This window comes from Ornithorhynchus anatinus, chromosome X1 (genome assembly GCF_004115215.2).
Source record: "Ornithorhynchus anatinus isolate Pmale09 chromosome X1, mOrnAna1.pri.v4, whole genome shotgun sequence".
In the NCBI taxonomy this organism is placed as follows: domain Eukaryota; kingdom Metazoa; phylum Chordata; class Mammalia; order Monotremata; family Ornithorhynchidae; genus Ornithorhynchus; species Ornithorhynchus anatinus.
Genome location: NC_041749.1, coordinates 3251432 through 3273072, shown reverse-complemented (window position 1 = coordinate 3273072; position 21641 = coordinate 3251432).

The window sequence follows — 21641 nt, the reverse complement described above, 5'->3', positions numbered from 1 at the left end:
GAGGAGGAGGAGGAGAAGAGGAGGAGGAGCAGGAGAAGAGGTGGAGGAGGAGAAGGGGAGGAGGAGCAGGAGGAGGGAGGGGGGGAAGGAGGAGAGGGCGATGGAGGAGGGTGAGAGGGGGAAGGAGGAGGAGGGGGGGAGGAGGGGGAAGGAGGAGGAGGAGGGGGAAGGAGGAGGAGGAGGAGAAGAGGAGGAGGAGAAGAGGAGGAGGAGGAGGAGAAGAGGAGGAGGAGGAGGGGAGGAGGAGGAGGTGGGAGGAGGGGAAGGAGGAGGAGGAGGGGAAGGAGGAGGAGGAGGAGAAGAGGAGGAGGAGAAGAGGAGGAGGAGGAGGAGAAGAGGAGGAGGAGGAGGGAGGAGGAGGAGGAGGAGGAGGAGGAGGAGGAAGAGGAGGAGGGGGAGGAGGAAAAACCCAAGTGGCTCCATCCTGGCTCCATGGACCACTTGGGACATTTCCCTCTAGGTGCCCCAGCCTCCATGGCCGCCTTCATCCAGGGGCTAGGGACATCGTTCCCGCAGGGGAAGGAGGATGGGGTCCCTGGAACACACACAGGGAGGGCACCCTCATCCACCGTGGATGTGTGGGGGTGGGTGCCAGGCCTGCGTCTGACTGCATCCTCTGACCAACTGATGTCAATCGTAGGAGATACGGTGCCATATTCGGTAATAATAATAATGATGTTGGTATTTGTTAAGCGCTTACTATGTGCAGAGCACTGTTCTAAGCGCTGGGGTAGATACAGCGTAATGAGGTTGTCCCACGTGAGGCTCACAGTTAATCCCCATTTGACAGATGAGGTAACTGAGGCCCAGAGAGGTGAAGTGACTCGCCCACAGTCACCCAGCTGACAAGGGGCAGAGCCGGGAGTCGAACCCATGACCTCTGACTCCCAAGCCCGGGCTCTTTCCACTGAGCCACGTATTTGTTCCGCACTGTGCATCAAGCACCGCTCTATGCACTGCGGTAGATACAAGCAAATGGAATCGGATACAGTCCCTGACCCCCATGGGGCTCACGGTCTTAATCCCCATTTTACAGACGAGCGAATCGAGGCAGAGAGAAGTCGAGCGACTTGCCCCGGGTCGCACAACAGACGAGTGGTGGAGTCGGCATTCGAACCCAGGTCCTTTTGACTCCCAGGCCTGTGCTCTCTCCATTAGCAACAGCATGGCGTAGTGGGTAGACCATGGGCCCGGAGGTCAGTAGGTCATGGGTTCTAATCCTGGCTCTGCCATTTGTCTGCTGTGTGACACGGGGCGAGTCACTTCACTACTCTGGGCTTCAGTTACCTCATCCGTAAAATGGGAATGAAGACTGTGAGCCCCAGGCAGGACAGAGACCGCGTCCAACCTGATTTGCCGGTAACCACCCCGCGTTTACTACAGTGCCTGGGCACACAGTAAGTGCTTAACAAATACCACAATTCTAATTATTATCCTTATTATTAGGCTTACGCTCCTTCGGGTTGTAGCTGTAGTTCAATCGGAGTTGTAGTTCAACCCTTTCTATTAGGGATTGGCAGATTATTGGCAGAGAAGCAGCGTGGCTCAGTGGAAAGAGCCCGGGTTTGGGAGCCAGGGGTCAGGGTTCGAATCCCAGCTCTGCCACTTGGCAGCTGTGTGACTGAGGGCGAGTCACTTCACTTCTCTGGGCCTCAGTGACCTCATCTGTAAAATGGGGATTAACTGTGAGCCTCACGTGGGACGACCTGATGACCCTGTATCTCCCCCCAGCGCTTAGAACAGTGCTCTGCACAGAGGAAGCGCTTAACAAATACCAACATTATTATCATTATTATTATTATTATTATTTCCCGGCAGCAGATTCTTTCATCGAAAACCCCAAATTCAGTGAAATTTCAAAGCATCCAAAATAGACGACCATCTCCCCACTAGACTCATCAGCTCCCCTTTCCCCGCCTACGCTGAATATTCTGTGAACTTTACGAACGTTTGATCTTGTTCGCCAAAGGGCTATCTCTCCTAAACATACTCTGTAGCCTCTTCTCTAAACCGGATTGGCCGCTTTCTTCTATAGTAGCATCTGCTCGGTTCACCGTCCCCAGTGAACCCGTTTTGTTTTGTCCAAGACACCGATCGTGAGTAATAGATCTGGCTGAGCCTGATAATGCATGATGTAATTGTCAGAGGGATTTAATTATCAGCACATTACATGTGGGATTATTGTGTAATTCAGTCTCCGGTTCACTTACGGGCAATTTAGGATCTGCACGAAGCGCTCTACGTCGTACGCCTCTAAACAGTCACTATTAACGCATCTCTCATTTACCTGTCCGGAAAGAGTCGGAAGACAGCCCGTAAGATCCCTCGATTGATTCCGCGAGATAATAAATAGTAAATTACAACTTCAACGTTCATCGTAGGACTGCGGTTTTATTGCCCGAATTGACTTATTGTCTGAGGCCCTTTCAAACTCCCCCTTTTCTCGATTTCAAATCCACTGAACTCTTTCATTCCTTCTTTCTTTCATTCATTCATTCATTCATGAGTATTTATTGAGCGCTTACTATGTGCAGAGCACTGTACTAAGCGCTTGGAACGTACAAATCGGTAACGGATAGAGACAGTCCCTGCCCTGTGACGGGCTTACAGTCTAATCGGGGGAGACGGACAGACAAGAACAATAGCGATAAATAGACTCGAGGGGAAGAACATCTCATTAAGACAAGAGCAAATAAATAGAATAAGCAGAGTTCAGCTGAAAGAAATCATTACTGGACATTCCCTTCCTCATCTCGGGATGAGGGGAGTCAAAAGAATGAGATTCTTCATTTCTGAAAAGAATTTAGGAATAGACGGCGTTAGGCTGTATCGAACAGGGATCGGGCATCAGATTATCAGAGCGCCTTTGCCTTGCAGTATGTTAGGTCAGTTCATTCATTCAATAGCATTTATTGAGTGCTTACTATGTGCAGAGCACTGTACTAAACGCTTGGAATGGACAAATCGGTAATTGATAGAGACGGTCCCTGCCCTTTGACGGGCTCACGGTCTAAATGGGGGAGACGGACAAGAACAACGGCAATAAATAGAATCGAGGGGAAGAACATCTCATTAAAACAATAGCGAATAAATAGAATCGAGGCGATGTACATCTCATTAATAAAATAAATAGGGAGACGAAGATATATACAGTTGAGCGGACGAGTACAGCGCTGAGGGGGTGGGACGGGAGAGGGGGAGGAGCAGAGGGAAAGGGGGGGGGAAGAGAGTTTAGCTGCGGAGAGGTGAAGGGGCGGGTAGAGGGAGCAGAGGAAGAGGGGAGCTCAGTCTGGGAAGGCCTCTTGGAAGAGGTGAGCTGTAAGTAGGGTTTTGAAGAGGGGAAGAGAATGAGTTTGGCCGAGGTGAGGAGGGAAGGTATTCCAGGTCAGCGGTAGGAGGGGGCCAGGGTTTGACAGCGGGACGGGCGTGAAGGGGGACGGCGAGGAGGTGGGGGGCAGAGGAGCGGAGCGTGCGGGGTGGGCGGTAGAAAGAGAGAAGGGAGGTGAGGTAGGAGGGGGCGAGGGGATGGAGAGCTTCGAAGCCCAGAGTGAGGAGTTTTTGTTTGATGCGGAGGTCGACAGGCAACCACCGGAGGTTTTTGAGGAGGGAGGTGACATTCCCAGAGCCTTTCTGTAGAAAGATCATCCGGGCAGCAGAGTGAAGTATAGACCGAAGCCAAGAGCCGGGATTAGAACCCAGTTCCTTCTGACTCCCAGGCCTTGGCTCTATCCACTGGGTCGTGTTGCTTCTCCCATGTGGGAGAAGGACCATGTCAGATCTGATTGTTTTGGGTTTACCCCAGTGTTTAGCCCAGCTCTCGTTCACTGTATTTTCTGAGTGCCTACTATGTGATATGCGGAGGCTTAGAAAGGCTGTGCTCTAGTGTGTGTGGGCGCCTGTGGGCAGGGAACGTGTCTATCTTCTCTACTGTGTTCTTTTCTTCCAAGCATCTAGCACGGGGCTCAGCACACAGGCCGCCCTTCAATCAATCAATCAATCAATCAATCGACAACTGATGGATAATAACTGATGGATAATGACCAAATACCTCATCTATCACTTTAGTCTAAGATATAATGGAACATAAAGCTAGCTTAATGAGAGCAAAAAGGAATAAAAGATGCAAAATCATTCTGAGTAGAGAAGATCTCAGAGGAAGACTGTTTTGATAAACCTGTGAAAACTGAGACATATTAAAAAAAAAACCCCTCTCCTGAAAGCAGGTCATAATCTACTAGTAGTATCATATAATTAACAGTTCCGAGGCTCGGAGACAGCAGCTCAAATCCGTGGGGAGAGATCGACTAGCTACGGCACGGTTTTGTCCATCTGCCGCCTCGCACGGACTCCCGGCTAATGGAACCGAGGACGGTCGCGGGGACACACGTTAAAAGGGCCGGTGGAGCCAGGCGGGATCCGACTAAAAGACGTACTGTTACTCTTCTTGTATGTACGGGGTGAATAATTAGTGCAAATGAATCTACAAACACTCGAAATCGGTGAACAACAAATGCACTTTAAAAGCCAGAGGATACAACTGTTCTCTTCCACAGACGCAAATAGGCCGGATCCAGGAGGCTGACTGCTCTCCGGGCCATCAGTGAATCGTTCATTCATTCGCCCTTTCACATTTATTAAGCGCTCACTGGGTGCAGAGCACTCTACTAAGCGCTTGGGAAAGTCCAATACAGCAATAAAGAGTGACAATCTCCACCCACAGTGAGCTCACCGTCTAAAAGGGGCCGGGGGAGGAGGGGACAGACAACAGTACCAATAAACGGACATCAGTGTAAATAAATAGAATGACGGATATATGTAAACAATATAATAATAAATAATATAGTGCTGGAGGGCTGGGAGAGGGGTCAGAGGGAGCAAGTCAGGGCGCCTGGGAAGGGAGTGGAATCAAGCCAGTCAAAAAAGTATTTTAAATAACAACTGGGTGCGGAAAACTGTACTGAGCACCTGGGGAAGCACCGGAGATGTAGCAGACACGATCCCCATCCTCGATCTAGCGAGGAAGGCAGACGAACAGTAAAATAACTTACGGAAAGGCGAAGAAGGAACAGGGGATCTATATGTGATTTACTGCCTAGGTAGAAAGGCGTTTGAGACGTGTCCACTGTTTCTTTGGGAGGTTGCGAGGTAGTGAGCACCCAGGTGCTAAAGGGCCATAACAGGTGACATCTAAGGCATGAGAAGTAGGAAAACATCTCTAACTTCTCAAATCCAGAATACGGATTTCTTTTTGGCCCCTGTCGACGGCAGAGTTTAGCTGAAGGGATCACAAGGGAGGCAAGGGGAATCATCGACAGCTGTCTCTCCCAAGGGAAGGACCCAAATGATGATGATGATGGCATTTCTCAAGTCCTTACTATGTGCAAAGCACTGTTCTAAGCACTGGGGAGGATACAAGGTGACCAGGTTGTCCCACGTGGGGCTCAGAGTCTTAATCCCCATTTTAATAATAATAATGTTGGTATTTGTTAAGCGCTTACTACGTGCAGGGCACTGTTCTAAGCGCTGGGGTAGATACAGGGTAATCAGGTCGTCCCACGTGAGGCTCACGGTTAATCCCCATTTTACAGATGAGGTAACTGAGGCACACAGAAGTGAAGTGACTCGCCCACAGTCACACAGATGACAAGTGGCAGAGCCGGGAGTCGAACTCATGACCTCTGACTCCGAAGCCCAGACTCTTTTCCACTGAGCCACGCTGCTTACAGCTGAGGTAACTGAGGCACAGAGAAGTGAAGTGACTCGTCCAAAGTCACACAGCTGAGAAGCGGCAGAGCCGGGATTTGAACCCATGACCTCTGACTCCCCAGCCCGTGCTCTTTCCACTGAGCCACGCTGACCCAAATGAGAAGCAGCATGGCCTTATAGTCAGAGCATGGGCATGGGGTTCAGAAGGACCTGGGTTCTAATCCAGCCTCCACCACTTGTCCGCTGTGGGATTTGGGCAGAGAAGCTGAACTTCTCTGTGCCTCAGTTACCTCATCTGTAAAATGAGGATTAAGATTGGGTGCCCCATGTTGTTCATGGACTCTGTCCTACCCGCTTAGCTTGTACCTATCCTATTGCTTAGTACAATGCCTGGGCTTAACAAATATCATTAAAGAAAGAGTCTTCAACGATAATAATAGTAATGTTGGTATTTGTTAAGCACTTACTATATTCAGAGCACTGTTCTAAGCACTGGGGTAGATACGGGGTAATCAGTTTGTCCTACGTGAGGCTCACAGTTGATCCCCATTTTCCAGATGAGGTAACTGAGGCCCAGAGAAGTGAAATGACTCGCCCACAGTCGCACAGCTGACAAGTGGCAGAGCCGGGATTTGAACCCATGACCTCTGACTCCCAAGCCCGGGCTCTTTCCACTGAGCCATGCTGTTTCTCAGCGTTTTTCAAAACACTTTAGAAAAGGTCAGAGAATACAAAGAGCCATTTTCATTTCTGTGGGTAGAATTTTGTGTCCACCTTATTTTTGCAGTTCAAAATGACAAGCAGGCAGCACGGCTTAGTGGATAGAGCACAGGCCTGAGAGTCAGAAGACCTGGGTTCTAATTCCCGCTTCCACCACTTGTCGGTTGTGTGACCTTGGGCAAGTCACTTGCCTTCTCCGGGCCTCGGTTCCCTCATCTGTAAAATGGGGATTAAGAGCTTCAACCCCACGTGGGACGGGGTTTGTGGCCAACCTGATTAACTTATATCTACCCCAGGGCTTAGAACGGTGCTCGGCACATAGAGCTGAACAAGTACCATAATTATTATTAATTCTGTGATTGGGAATATCGCTGGAGGCTATCATTCTTCCAATAGTACTTATTGAGCGTTTACTATGTGCAGAGCACTGTACTAAGCGCTTGGAATATACAAGTCGGCAACAGATGGAGACGGTCCCTGCCCTTTGACGGGCTTACCGTCCAATCGATAACGATGGCATTTGTTAGGCACTTACGTGTCAAGCACTGTTCTAAGCGCTGGGGTAGATACAAGGCAATCAGGCTGTCCCATGTGGGGCTCGCAGTCTTCATCCCCATTTTTACAGATGAGGCAACTGAGGCACAGAGAAGTTAAGTGATTTCATTCATTTAATAGTATTTATTGAGCGTTCAATCAATCACTCGTATGTACTGAGTGCTTTCTGTGTGCAGAACACTGTCCTAAAGACTCGGGAGAGAAGAATATGAGAGAGTTGGTGGACACGTTCCCTGCCCACTGTGAGTTTCCAGTCTAGGGGACAAGCTTACAGCCTAGACACCTGCCGGTTCTTAGGAGAGTAACGTCGGGTGACAGAGTGGAACGGTGTTTTGAGCGCAACTGTGGTGGAGCAAATTCACTGTGGGCTCGATAGGAGGCCTGTTAAATGTCAGTGCAAGTGGTTGGCAAAACATTAGTAGGAAACTCACTTCTGAGGATGAAACTGGCTCTTGATGCTGACAGGAATATATTAAAAAAGTCATCTGGCTGAAAAAGAGAGATGAAAGAAAAGCGTTGGCTCAAATATAATAGAGAGGGGGCACTAAATACATGTTTTACAAGAGATACGTGGGTTTTTTTTTTAAGATGGCGAAGGAAGGATTTAGCGTAAGAACAAACCAGGGCAGGTGGAAAGGATTTTGTTGTAATCGAGTGTTTCGGGGGACGTATCTGTACCACCCTTGGGGAGGTAGTTCAGAGAAAACGGTTCCGATCTGAAGTAGCAGCTGGCTGGGTGATCACTTGCGTGTTTTCAGTCTTCAGGATCACAGGGGCCTACTGGAAAATCGGGCTTCTGCCGGATCTTTTCCCGTGACACACCGTCAACAGAGGGGCTGCGTGGACCACTGTACTCCTTGACCCCAGGGAGGTCCCGATCCTAATATCTGGGACCTCGGCTAGGGGGATCCGTGGGCTTTCGTGTCCTACCTTCCTTAGACCAAAATGGCAGGGCACAGGACCATTCCCTACTCACACCGTACTAGCGCTTCCAAGGTGACGACCAAATTCCACTGGAACCGGAGGTTGTTTCTTCTCCAGTGCACCCGGTGACGGCACAGAGACGATGGACGAATGAACCGTATTACACGTGGGCCTAACGAAGCTCGCCAAAAGTAGTCGATTTGCCCCCAGTCTACTAGGTGGGAGGCAGTGAGACCTAATGGAAAGAGCCCGAATCTGAGGGTCAGATGAACAGGGTTCTGATCCCAACTCTGCCACCGACCTGCTGGGTGACAGTAATTTATTTATATTGAGGTCCGTCTCCCCCTCTAGACTGTAAGCTACTTGTGGGCAGGAAATGCGTTCGCTTACCGTTACGCTGCACTCTACCCAGTGCTTAGCACGACACCGCACACAGCAAGAGCTCAACGAATAAGATTGAATCACATTGACCTGGGACAATCCCACATCATTTTTAACGGCGTCTGTCAGCGCTTACTATGTGCCCCGCCCTGTACGAAGTGCCGGGGTAGATACGAGTTAGGTTGGACCCAGTTCACGCACCATGTGGGGCTCAGGGTCTCCATCCCCATTTTACAGATGAGGTGAAGAAAGGAGAAGTGAAGCGACTTGCCCAAGGTCACCCGACGGGCAAGTGGCAGAGCCTGGATTAGAACCCGGGTCCTCCCGCCCCTCAGGCCCACGCTCTATCCCTTAAGCTCCGCCGCCTCTCCGAACGGCTCCCAGACTCAACCAGTTCTGCTCCATCCGGGCTGATCAGTGAAGGGGCAGGACCTCAAATTCCAGGTTGGTTCCTCGGCAGGTTTCAAACACAGTTTCCCGGCTTCTCTGCCGTCAGTTTACTGCCCGGTGCTTTGTTCCGTCCCACCCGCTTGTTTCCGTAACCCTGAAAGCAGTCCCTCGAACGGATTCCGCCACTTTCTGCGTCCCATCTGCCATAAATACGTCTCTCTTTGATTTCCGAGCGGGTGCGTGGAGGCGCTCCTACCAAGTAGATGCAAAACTCGAAGGCCGTGATTGAACTCCGTGAGTTTTTCGGAGTCGCCCGCTGCCCACGGCGCCGACTCCGCTGGCCGGTCTCATCTCGCTGTTTGACGGGCGTAGATCCTTCAGAAGACTCTGCGCGTCGTGGGTGATTTTGTTTTTATCGTTCCTCTTTAGCTAAACAGAGAATGATAGATTGTTTACGTCTATCGCGCGGTCGACAAATATGCACTTCCCGGTTCATTATCGTTACGGGACGACACGGGAGAAGAGAGGGAAGGGAAGATTTATGGAGTTGCATGCGGATCACGGCCCCGCTTGGGAGCTGACGATATCTATAATCTGACAGCAATCCCAGCCTGCTATCAGCTCTGATCGGGTGTCACTGAGCTGTGACCAAAACCGAGGAGTCTTTGTGTTTCTTTACAGCCGATCACTCAAATTTATGCATTGAAAAAGATTACAGTCATTGTAGTGTAAAAAGTCATAAATGATGAAGGTATTTAATTTTCTCATTACCACACCAAAGGAGGAAAAATGCAGCCTGCAAAGTCAGGTAACCATTTATAATAATGCTACCGAGCGGGCTGGCAATCCAGTGGATACCGTGGAAGAGAAATGAAAGGTATAGATCCAATCGAAGAACAAAACGTCTAACGCGTCCTAGCAAGGCACAGAGGTGAAATATGTTTTTCGGTAAATTAGTTTTCATCCCGGAATACGTACTGCTAGATTATATGACATAATATTATGTTAAGTATTTAGAAATGGAGAAAAATGGCAATATTTAATCACGCCGTTTCAGGATAACATTTAATCAGTAGGCATTCGGCAGGAGAATACATGACAAATAGTAAAATGGGAAGTTTTTTTAATGAAGTGACATGCAGTTAGGAGTTATCAAATGTCACGGACTACTCTGTGATAAGCAAAATTGGAATGTGCATTTAATTTCCACCCAGAGATGAACGGATGGGGCTGTTCCGCATCAGGGGAATATGAGCGGGAATCCTTGGGTCCGCGAGAGCGGAGAACCCGTGTGGCCTGTCCGTCTCGTTCAGTTCCCCACACGCGGCGAGGGCAGCTTCAAAGAAACCGATTCCAAAGGCTTGGGGTCAGAGCTGCAGAATCCGGAAGAGAACTGAGCTCCGCTAAGTACAATTTCCCTGGTGGGATTTTTGTAATTCCTCCAGGTATGGCTTCTTTCTGATGTAAGTGATCAGTGCGATGCTCTGCACACAGTAAGCGCTCAATAAAGACGACCGAATGAATATAAGGGGAAAAACGAGGATCCCGGTCCATTTTAGAAGTTGACCGCTGTCGTGCCTCTGGTGATGCTTGTTACACCTCTGTGGATGACTCTTCATGTCATCGACAGGTAACCGAGGCTTCTCAATTCGAAAAGCAGCATGGCTTCCTGGATGGAGTGGAAGGACCTGGGTTCTAATACTGACTCTGCCACTGGTCCGCTGTGTGACCTTGGATAAGTCGCTTGACTCCTCTGGCTCTCCGTTACCTCATCTGGAAAATGGGATTAAGAGTGTGAGCTCCATGCGGGACAGGGACTGGGTCCGACCTGATTAACTCGTATCTACCCCAGTGCTCGTGGCTTGACACGTAGTAAGTGATTACTAATAGTAATAATAATAATAATGGCATTTGTTAAGCGCTTACTATGTGCAGAGCACTGTTCTAAGCGCCGGGAGGGATACAAGGTGATCAGGTTGTCCCACGTGGGGTTCACAGTTTTAATCCCCATTTTACAGATGAAGTCACTGAGGCTCAGAGAAGTGAGGTGATTTGCCCAAAGTCACGCAGGTGACAAGTGGCAGATCTGGGATTCGAACCCGCAACCTCTGACTCCCAAGCCCTGGCGCAGCTTGACTAGGCTCTTATTCAACACAGGAATCTGGGGAGAGAGTCGCGGGATTTCAGCGGCGTCACTGGAAATGCTGACATTTAAGGAAGGGGGGGAGAAAGCTGAAGGCGAGAAACAGCCCAGCTTAGCGGAGGAAGCACGGGCCCGCGAGTCAGAGGACCTGGGTTCTAATCCCGGCTTTGCCGCGTACCTTCTACGTGAATCTGGGCAAGTCGCTTCACTTCCCTGCGCCTCAGTTACCTCACCTGCAAATGGGTTCGCTCTCCCTCCTACTTAGACCGTGAGCCCCACGTGTCCAACCTGATTATCGTGTATCTAGTACAGTGCCTGGCGCAGAGGAGGTGCTTAACAAATACCAATAAAAAAATAGAAATACCACTTTTTCCTCTTCCTTCTTCTATCTGTGATTTATTTTAGTATCTGTCTTTCCTGCTAGACTGTTAAGCTTCTTGAAGGACCGGGACTGTGTCAGTTAACTCTTCCAAGCAGTCAGTAGAGTGTTCTACACCCTGCCGTAGATGCACTGTACTTTCTCCAGTACTTAGTACAGTGTTCGGTGCACACGGGGTGCTCAATAAATGCCACCGATTGATTTGATTTTTATATTGTCATATACAGTGTATTTCTTCAATATTTGATCGGGTGAATCTAAGTTAAATCACGGATTTTATTAATGATTCACCATGACCTCTCGCACATTCATGTCACGTGAACGTTGCTGAGATGAAGATAAGTTTAGGACGGGGGAAGCTGTCTTGTTTTCCCTTTTTTTTTTGAAAAGTCTCCCACATATGCATTTTAGAAGACGGATATGTTTCCGCGTCTCCTCTTAGGCGACTTCTTATTTCTGTGATTGAGCCGTTAAATGTCGGCTGCTCTGGCCGTTCGTTTTGGCCTACGTGCTTCAAGGACACCGCAAGGTCCTACCCAGCTGAAAGCCGTAGAAGATAGGAAGAAACGTGATTGGGACCTCAAGTCTGGTTTTCATTTGTCTTTTGGAGTTCTGGAAATAGAGCTGGACCGAGTGTCCGAAAGCTCGCGGTTCACCCGTGGCTCAGATAGACATCAAATTAGGCGTAGAGAAGGTGGCCCGTGAACACGTGACCGTGAGGAAATCACGCTGAAGTACCCGGGCTGACCGATTCAGAGTCGTGTCTGTGTGAGAGATAACACACGACCCTACATCGGAGGCTTCGTTTAACAGCAGTTTGCATCGAAAGTCACGTCCGCTACTTTATCCTCTCTTTGGCCTTTACACGACCAAAATCAACCTAAACCCACCGAATAGAAGGTTCATATCTCTCTTCCTACTGAGAAAAGCTACATCGTGCAAATATGAAGCGTAGCTCGGTGCTTAGAGCAAATTCTCTTTTGCTCCGTATTTCAGTCTCGTGGATACTAACTGTAAGCCCGTCAAGGGGCAGGGTTTGTCTCTATCTGTTGCCGAACTGTGATAATAATAATAATGTTGGTATTCGTTAAGCGCTCACTATGTGCGGAGCACTGGTCTAAGCGCTGGGGTAGATGCGGGGTCATCGGGTCGTCCCCCGTGAGGCTCACAGTTAATCCCCATATTACAGATGAGGGAACTGAGGCCCAGAGAAGTGAAGTGACTCGCCCACAGTCACACAGCTGACAAGTGGCAGAGCCGGGAGTCGAACCCACGACCTCTGACTCCGAAGCCCAGGCCCTTTCCAATGAGCCACGCTGCTTCTCACTGTACTTTGGAATTGTCCATTCCAAGCGCTTAGTACAGTGCTCTGCACAAAGTAAGCGCTCAATAAATATTATCGAGTGAATGAATACTAATGATCAATAAATGATATTTTGCTGAGTTGCCCCTTTTGACTTTTGTTTTTAGAGGGATTTAGAGATATCCACTTGCAAAAGGCCTTAACATTAGCCATTCTTCAAAGAAAAATGTATTTTGAAAGCTTAAGGACAAATAAATTGGAATAACTATTATCAAGGTCAGTTCAGTCTTCGCAACCTCTACTAACGAGTTTTTAATTAGTTCTTTTTAAAATCTATCGTGCTTATTTCTCAGAGTTATAGGTAAGCAGCATGGCCTAATGAAAAGAGCCTGAGTCTAGAAGTGAGGAGATTCAGGTTCTTCTCCCAGTTTTGCCCCGGCCTGCTGTATTATAATAATAATAATGATAATGTTGGTATTCGTTAAGCGCTTACTATGTGCAGAGCACTGTTCTAAGCGCTGGGGGAGATACAGGGGAATCAGGCTGTCCCACGTGGGGCTCACAGTCTTCATCCCCATTTTACAGATGAGGGAACTGAGGCGCAGAGAAGTGAAGTGACTCGCCCACAGTCACACAGCTGACAAGTGGCAGATCCGGCATTCGAACCCATGACCTCTGACTCCAAAGCCCGGGCTCTTTTCACTGAGCCACGCTGCTTCTCACGCTGTATGACCTTGGGCAAATCACTTAACCTCTCTGGGCCTCAGCTTCATCTGTAAACTGGAGATAAGTTTGTGTGTGTTTTCCATGTGGGACAGGGATCGTATCTTAACTGATAACTTTTTATCTTCTTCAGTGCTTAGCACAGTTTAGAATATAATGTGCCATAATTAGAACTTATATATTTTTTTTTACTCTGTTTGTGACTTTACATTTGTCCCTACTAAACTGCATCCTGATTTTATAGAAGAATTCATAAATATCGATACTGTGATCCCATCTTCTGTAGCAACATGTAATAGTAATAATTATGACATCTGTTCAGCACTTACTATGTTCCAGGCACTGTACTAAGCACTTGGCAGCATGGTGTATTGGCCAGAGCAGGGGCCTGCGAGCCAGAAGGTTCTAATCCCAGCTCCACTACTTGTCTGTTGTGTGACCTTGGGCAAGTCACTTCATTTCTCTGTGCCTCAGTTCCCTCATCTGTGAAATGGAGATTGACTGTGAGTCCCACGAGGGACAGGGAATGCGTTCAACACGATTTGTCAGTATCCACCCCAGCACCTGGCACAGTCCCTGGCACATAGTAAGCGCTTAATACATACCAGAATTATTATTATCATTATTATTATTACTACAGATTGGATTCCCTGACTACCACCTTCAGCTGTTCACTCTCTAATAACATTTTCTCCACTGGTTTCAAATATGTTCATGTCTTCCTGATCCCGAAAAGAAACCCCTCCCTTGACCCCAAGACTCCCTCCATTTAGAGAAGCAGCGTGGCTCAGTGGAAAGAGCCCGGGCTTGGGAGTCAGAGGTCATGGGTTCGAATCCCCGCTCCGCCACTTCTCAGCTGTGTGACTTTGGGCAAGTCACTTCACTTCTCTGGGCCTCAGTGACCTCATCTGTAAAATGGGGATTAAGACCATGAGCCCCAAGTGGGACAACCTGATCACCTTCTATCCCCCCAGCGCTTAGAACGGTGCTTTGCATGTAAGTAAGCGCTCAGCAAATTCCATCATCATTATCGCCCTATCTCTCTCCTACCATTCCTGTACAAATTCCTTGAGTGAGTTGTCTGTACCCACTGTGTCCAGTTCCTCTCCTCTGATTCTCTCCTTGACCCCCTCCAATCTGGCTTCTGTCTCCTTCGCTCCACAGCTATCGCCCTCTCAGACGTCACCAGTGAACTCCTTCTCGCCAAATCCAACGGTCGCTACTCCACCCTAATCCTCCTCGACCGCTCGGCTGTCTTCGACACTGTCGACCACCCCCTTCTCCTGGAAACATTATCCCACCTCGACTTCACTGACGCTGTCCTCTCCTGGTTCTCCTCCTACCTCTCTGGCCGCTCGGTCTCAGTCTATTTCCTGGGCTCTTCCTCCGCCTCCCACCCCTTAAATGAGGGGGTCCCTCAGGGTTCGGTTCTGGGTCCCCTTCTGTTCTCCATCTCCACCCGCTCCCTTGGAGAACTCACTCGCTCCCATGGCTTTAACTACCACCTCTATGTGGACGATACCCAAATCTACACTTTCCGCCCCGATCGCTCTCCCTCTCTGCGGACTCACATTTCCTCTGCCTTCAAGACATCTGTACTTGAATGTCCTCCCATCACCTCAAACCAAACCTTGTACTGCCCCTGACTTTCTCATCACTGTAGACAGCACCACCAATCTCCCTGTCTCACAAGCCCCTCATCTTGGCATTATCCTTGACTCCTCTCTTTCATTCAACACTAATAATAATGATATTGGCATTTATTGATTGCTATGTGCCGAGCACTGTTCATTCATTCATTCAATAGTATCTACTGAGCGCTTTACTATGTGCAGAGCACTGTACTAAGCACTTGGAATGGACAAATCGGCAACAGATAGAGACAGTCCCTGCCCACTGACGGGCTTACAGTCTAATCGGGGGAGACGGACAGACAAAAACAATGGCAATAAATAGAATGAAGATAGCAATAAATATCAGGTGGTCGCACGTGAGGCTCACAGTCTTAATCCCCATTTTACAGATGAGGTAACTGAGGCACCGAGAAATTAAGTGACTTGCCCACATATTCGATGCATCACTAATTTCTGTCAGTTCGACCTTCCTGACTTTGCTAAAATCCTCCATTTATTTTCTCTCCAACCAAACGGCTACCGAGTTCATCCAATCACTTGCCTTACCCCTCTTGATTACTCTATCGGCCTCCTTGCTGATCTCCCAACCACCGGTCTCTCCCCACTCCAGTCCCCACTTCACTCTGCTGCCCAGATCATTCTTTTTGCAAAAACTCTGTGGCAGTTTCCCCACTCAAAAAATCCACTGGGTGCCCATCCACCTGCACATCAAACGCAAACTCCTTACCGTTGGTTTTAAAACAGTCAACCACCCTGCCCGCTCCTTCCTCATCTCGCTACTCTCCTACTACAGTCTAGTCTGCACACTTAATTCCTCTACTCTAACCCTCTCACTGCACCTCGATCTCATCTATCTTGCCGCTGACCTCTCGGCCTTGACCTGCCTCGAGCCCGGAACGCCCTCTCTCCTCGTATCTGAGGGACGACTTCTCTTCCCCCTTCAAAGCCTTACTGAAGGCAAATCTCTATCGGAGGGTCTAGAAAGGATCCTAATCTGTAACATCTGCATGTAAGGGAAAATGTGACCCGTGACATGAAGGCTCCTGATATTTTCAAAGATAACTCAGTTGTATAACGGAGTGGCCCCGTATATTAGGGCAGCGTGACAGGTTGGCAGAACGTGTACTTATTTCAAAAGTTGGAGGAAGAAAAGAAGACTACAAAAGACTGGGACATTTATGGCATTTAAGTGCGAAGGGCCAAGATGAGAAAACCTAAAGCCAGGTAAGCAGTACAGCCAATGGGAGACCAAATAACCCAAAACAATTTACGTTATATCGAGCCAGAGAGGGGGTAATGAAAAAATGTTACCATGAGGACCTTCCCTGGGCCTTGAAGGAATCATCTGTTGCCATTTGGCTCAGCGGAAAGAGCACGGGCTTGGGAGCCAGAGGCCGTGGGTTCAAATCCCGCCTCCGCCGCTTGTCAGCTGTGTGACTGTGGGCAAGTCACTTCACTTTTCTGTGCCTCAGTTCCCTCATCTGTAAAATGGGGATGAAGACTGTGAGCCTCCTGTGGGACAACCTGATGACCCTGTATCTACCCCAGCGCTTAGAACGGTGCTCTGCACATAGTAAGCGCTTAATAAATACCAACATTATTATTTTGCTGGCTTTAGCCCTTATGTTTGAGAAGTCATGGAAGATAGATGAGGTAGCCATCCATCAGTCAATCACTATCATTAATCCAGTGCTTATCGTGGGCATTCTACTACGTGCTTAGGAAAGTACAGTACAACAGAACTGGTAAACACATTCCCCGCCCACAAGAAGCTTGCAGGGACCCGAGTGTGGGAGATGTGGAACTGTCAAGACAACTGACACAAAAAAGGGAAAATAATTGATCTGGGGACTTATAGGCTGGGGCATCAATATCTGGGAAAATATTAGAACCATTCAGCGCATCATTAATTTGCCAACAATTAGTAGGGCACAAAATGATAGGAAGCCATCAACACAGCTTTACAAGAACAAGTAGAGCAAAGACAATTTAATTTTCTTGTATAATAGAGTGAAAGGTCACACAGACAAGGAGGAAGCGATAAAGGTAATCTATCTAGATTTTAATATGACTTGATTCCATCCACTTTCCAGAAGTACAGTCGACGTAACAGCACCCTACTTAGATCCGCCCAGAGTTGGTTCAGTGGTCTTACCAGAAGGGTAACGTTGTATCGACTTCAGGGCTTAGTATATAGCAAGTGTTTAATAAATAGTTTCGTTATCCAGATGATCCATAGAAATGCATTCTGGAAAACTATGCTTTTGCAGGTAAGACTGACGGTCTCTTTATGAATGCATATGCTTACCCCGGTCCGCCACGTCGCCTGCGAGACCTTGGGTGAGTCACTTCACTTCTCTGTGCCTCAGTTCCCTCATCTGTAAATTGGGGATTGAGACTGGTAGCCCCACGTGGGGCAGGGAATGTGTCCAACCCAATTTGCCTGTATCCACCCCAGCGCTGAGTAATGTGCTTAGCACATAGTAAATGCTTAACAAATAACACTACAACTATTATCATTACCACTGAAATGTTAGTGGCTAGCATTCATTCATTCAGTAGTATTTATTGAGCGCTTACTATGTGCAGAGCACTGTACTAAGCGCTTGGCATGAACAAACCGGCAAAGATAGAGACAGTTCATGCCCACTGACGGGCTTACAGTCAAATCGGGGGAGACAGACAGACAAAAACAAGAGCAGTAAATAGAATCAAGGGGATATACATCTCATTAAAACAATAGCAATAAATAGAATCAAGGGGAAGCACATCTCATTAACAAAATAAATAGGATAATAATCTGTGCGTCCACTCTGGAGAACAGCTAACCAATGAAATCTGCTAGATGGCCGGGTCCCGAAGGGAATGTGGGCATCACGTTTACTATATTGTTTTCTCCCAAGTGCTTAATTCAGAACCTATTCTCAATTGCTTGATTAAGGGGTATTTTGTGCCCATGATTGCCTGTTTTCATGTGTGTAGTTTTAGCCATCGAGGCCTGTGAAAATCTAGCGCTGACTGTTGGTTATCAGACAAAAGAAAACCTCTGCTACTTTCCCCTTCTACGCTTTTTGTATTAAATGAAAAATTACCTAAATCATTAGGATGTTCCTCTTCCGAGGCAGGGAAGGTAAATCTTTAAGTGGTTCATTAAACGGCTAGTTGTCAAATGCCCTTTTTGGTAGCTTCTACTTATTTTTGCATTAGAGTGTATACAAAAAGCATTTAAATGATGTGCTTTATTGATTGTACAATGTTTCCACTTGAGTAAAGTGATCTTTTTGGTCGCATATCCTGTGGTTAATTCAAAGGTCACAGTATTTACTGTCAAGAAAATCAGGTTTAGCATTTGTTTTGGACCAGGAGTGGAAATGCAAAACATGATACTGTTTTTCTTGTATAGAAAATCCCTGAAATAGGACTGATAGCTCTGTCAGTGGAAAGGTGATAAGCTCACAGTCAGGGCTCAATAAAGTCCATCAGTGACCAACCGGAGAGTAAAAACCTAGGCTAGAAAGAGAGACCTGTAGGGAGAAAGGTTTTGTAATGAGTCGCCTGACATGTCCTCCACCACAGCTGCTGAAGAACCCCCCACACCAACTTTGGAGATCCAAAATATGAGGCATGGCCGTCCTCCTAGCTTACACTTCATTCATTGTTCAATAGTATTTATTGAACGCTTACTATGTGCAGAGCGCTTGGAATGAACACTTGGAAGGTGAAGTTTTCAGAAGGGGTTTGAAATAAAAATAACACATTAAAAACATCCAGACCAAAATCATCTGGACCTTTCCCTTGGTGCTGTCAGGTTACACTCAAAATCACCTGAACGTATCCAGTTAACTGAGCATGCCAATTCATAAATGCTCTCCAACTCAGATCCTGAATGAAAACGAGCTGGCTTGAAAACAATCAAACCGTCGACAGACACAGTCTCAAATGTGCCACCCAAGCTCTGGGGTAAATCAATCACTCCATGGAATCTAACGAACACTCTCTGCGTCACTTACCTTCTCTATGCCTCAGCTTACTTATCCGTAAAATGGAGATTCGATACTGTGATGACTTGGGAGAGGGAGGAGGAAGCCGAGAGAGACGCTCCTTGACGACCCTCCCCAAAGTGTAAGTGGAACCAATCAGAGAGAAGGATAGAGAGTCAGCCAACCGTATCTATTGAGTGCTTACTGTGTGCAGAGCACTCTACTAATGCTTGGGAGAGTCCACTATGACAATCAACCCATTCCCTGCCCACAGTGGGCTTACAGTCTAGAGGGGGAGACGGATATTCATATAAATAGATAAATTACAGCTATGTCCATAAGTGCTGTGGGGCTGGGAGGGAGAACGAATAAAAGGAGCAAGTCAGGGTGGCACAGAAGGGAGGGGAGAAGAGGAAAGGAGGGCCTAGTCAGGGAAGGCGTCTTGGAGGAGATACGTCTTCGATAAGGCTGTGAAGTGGGGGAGAGGAATTGTCTGGCAGATCCGAAGAGGGAGGGCAGGACGTGGGCAAGAGGTCGGCAGTGAGAGAGAGATGGAGGTACAGGGAGAAGATTGGCGTTAGAGGAGCGAAGTGTGCAAGCTTTATCGTAGTAGGAGAGCAGTGAGGTGAGATTGGGGAGGGGAAAGACGATCGAATGTTTTCAATCTGATGGTAAGGACTTTCTGTTGGACGGGCTGCCGCTGGACGTTGTTGAGGAGAGGGGAAACGTGGCTGAATATTTTCATACAAGAATGATCAAGGGAGCAAGGAGAAGGCTGACAGCCAGAGAGGGTTTGTCCGGACGCCAAGTGGGCTCGGTCAAAGAGATCTCAGAGGTACAGGGTGAACTGTTTAAAGGCTCCTCAGAGACTGGAGGAGAAAATTAAAAAACAAATCTTTTGCAGATTCGGGACGGTAGGAGCAGACATCTCCTGTTGGCTAGAGTGGATGTGTTCCAGCTAAGAGACAGAAGGACTGGAATGGGGGATACTTCCCTGAGCACAGGGAGGCAGGCAAATTTTTCCCACGGGTTTCATAATCCTTAAGGCAAGGTTGCCCTGCGGGAAGCAGCTTGGCTCTCTGAGTGTCCGTTTTGAGGGGCAACTGAATAATAATAATAATTATGGCATTTAAGTGCTTACTACGTGCCAAGCAGAGTGGCTACAGCCTTGTAGATCTGGGGCTGCGTAGATGCTCGAAGCAAAGTTCGCCTTTCCCGGTCACTGTGGACAGGGAGGAGAGGAGCCCCGAGCAGGGTCTCCAGTGCAGACGTTCGGGAGGATGCGGTAGTCCAGGGATTCTACGTGCAAAAGCGGACCATGGAAGACATCACAGCGGACGGGACTACGTGAGGGCAGTCTGGATCCAGAGATGTCGGAGCTGATGGACCAGGCCAGTGAGGGCCCCGGCCGAGTCGGACCGTGACTCTGGGAGAAAGAGAAAGTGGACATGACAGATGACCTCTACCCCTTCAGGCAGATGCCTGGGCTTCACCCGTAGAGTGGTGTTAGCAACAGGGGAGCTGGAACTCGGGGGAAAGCGAGGAGGACACCCCAAACCTGCGGTAGAAGAATGAGATATTTAGAGGGCTGTAGGACCTTATTGAGAGTGACTGATGTCCAGCATCCTACCGTAACTCCAGGGACTCTTCTGGCCAGGAGTTAGCTCTGAAAACACTCCGTAATCAATCAATCAATCATTTTTATTGAGTGTTTAGTATGTGCAGAGCCCTGTACTAAGCACCTGGGGGAGGACGACACAATATAACAGACCCATTCCCTGCCCACAACGAGCGTAGAGCCTAGACATTAATATAAATATAAAATGCCAGAAATACCGGCTCCCCCTCCTACTCTACTTTGACTTGGAGCCCCAAATGGGACAGCAACCGTGTGCAACCTGATTAACCTCGAACTATCCCAGCCCTTAGTAGAATGTTTGGCGCATAGTGTGCACTTAACAGATATCACAATTACCATTATCGCCCCTGCTGCAAAACCACTTAGGGAAGAGCGATGTCATTGGTGGGCCGAAACAAATGAAACAATCACTAGGAAATGAAAATAGAGGGCCAAGCCACAAAGATTCCACTAAATCAACCACAGAGTTATTGGCGATCGCATTCGGTGCGGTTTTTTTTTCCCTTCCCTATTAATGAGCGTTGCAAACTGCTGGGAAAGAACTTGGCCAAGGTTCTCTTTGATTTTTGAGGAATGCGTCATCGTTATTACGGCGTTTGTTAAGCGCTTCCCTCGTGTCAAGCACCATCCTAAACCCTAGGACGGAAAAGCACGTTAATCCGTTCATTCAATAGTATTTATTGAGCGCTTACTATGTGCAGAACACTGTACTAAGCGCTTGGAATGAACAAGTAGGCAACAGATAGAGACAGTCCCTGGCTAATCAGGACTGACACAGTCACTGTCCCATATGGGATTCACAGTTTAGGTAGAAGGGAGAGGGGGTATTGACGTCATGGCATGGTGCTGTTTTTACCGGTTTGAAATCCACCATAGGCCATCACCGTGAAGACCCCCAGAGCGACGGATCTTCCTTCAATGAATCCTTTAGCATGTATTTCATCCTTATCCTTGGGACTACTGCCTATCGATCAGTGGAATTTATCGAGCGGATATGTGCAGAACCGCTTACCGAGTACGGAGAACTGTAGCGTGGCTCAGTGGAAAGAGCCCGGGCTCGGGAGTCGGAGGACGTGGGTTCTAATCCCGCCTCCGCCGCTTGTCTGCTGTGTGACTTTGGAGATGTCACTTAACTTCACCGTGCCTCAGTGACCTCATCTGTCA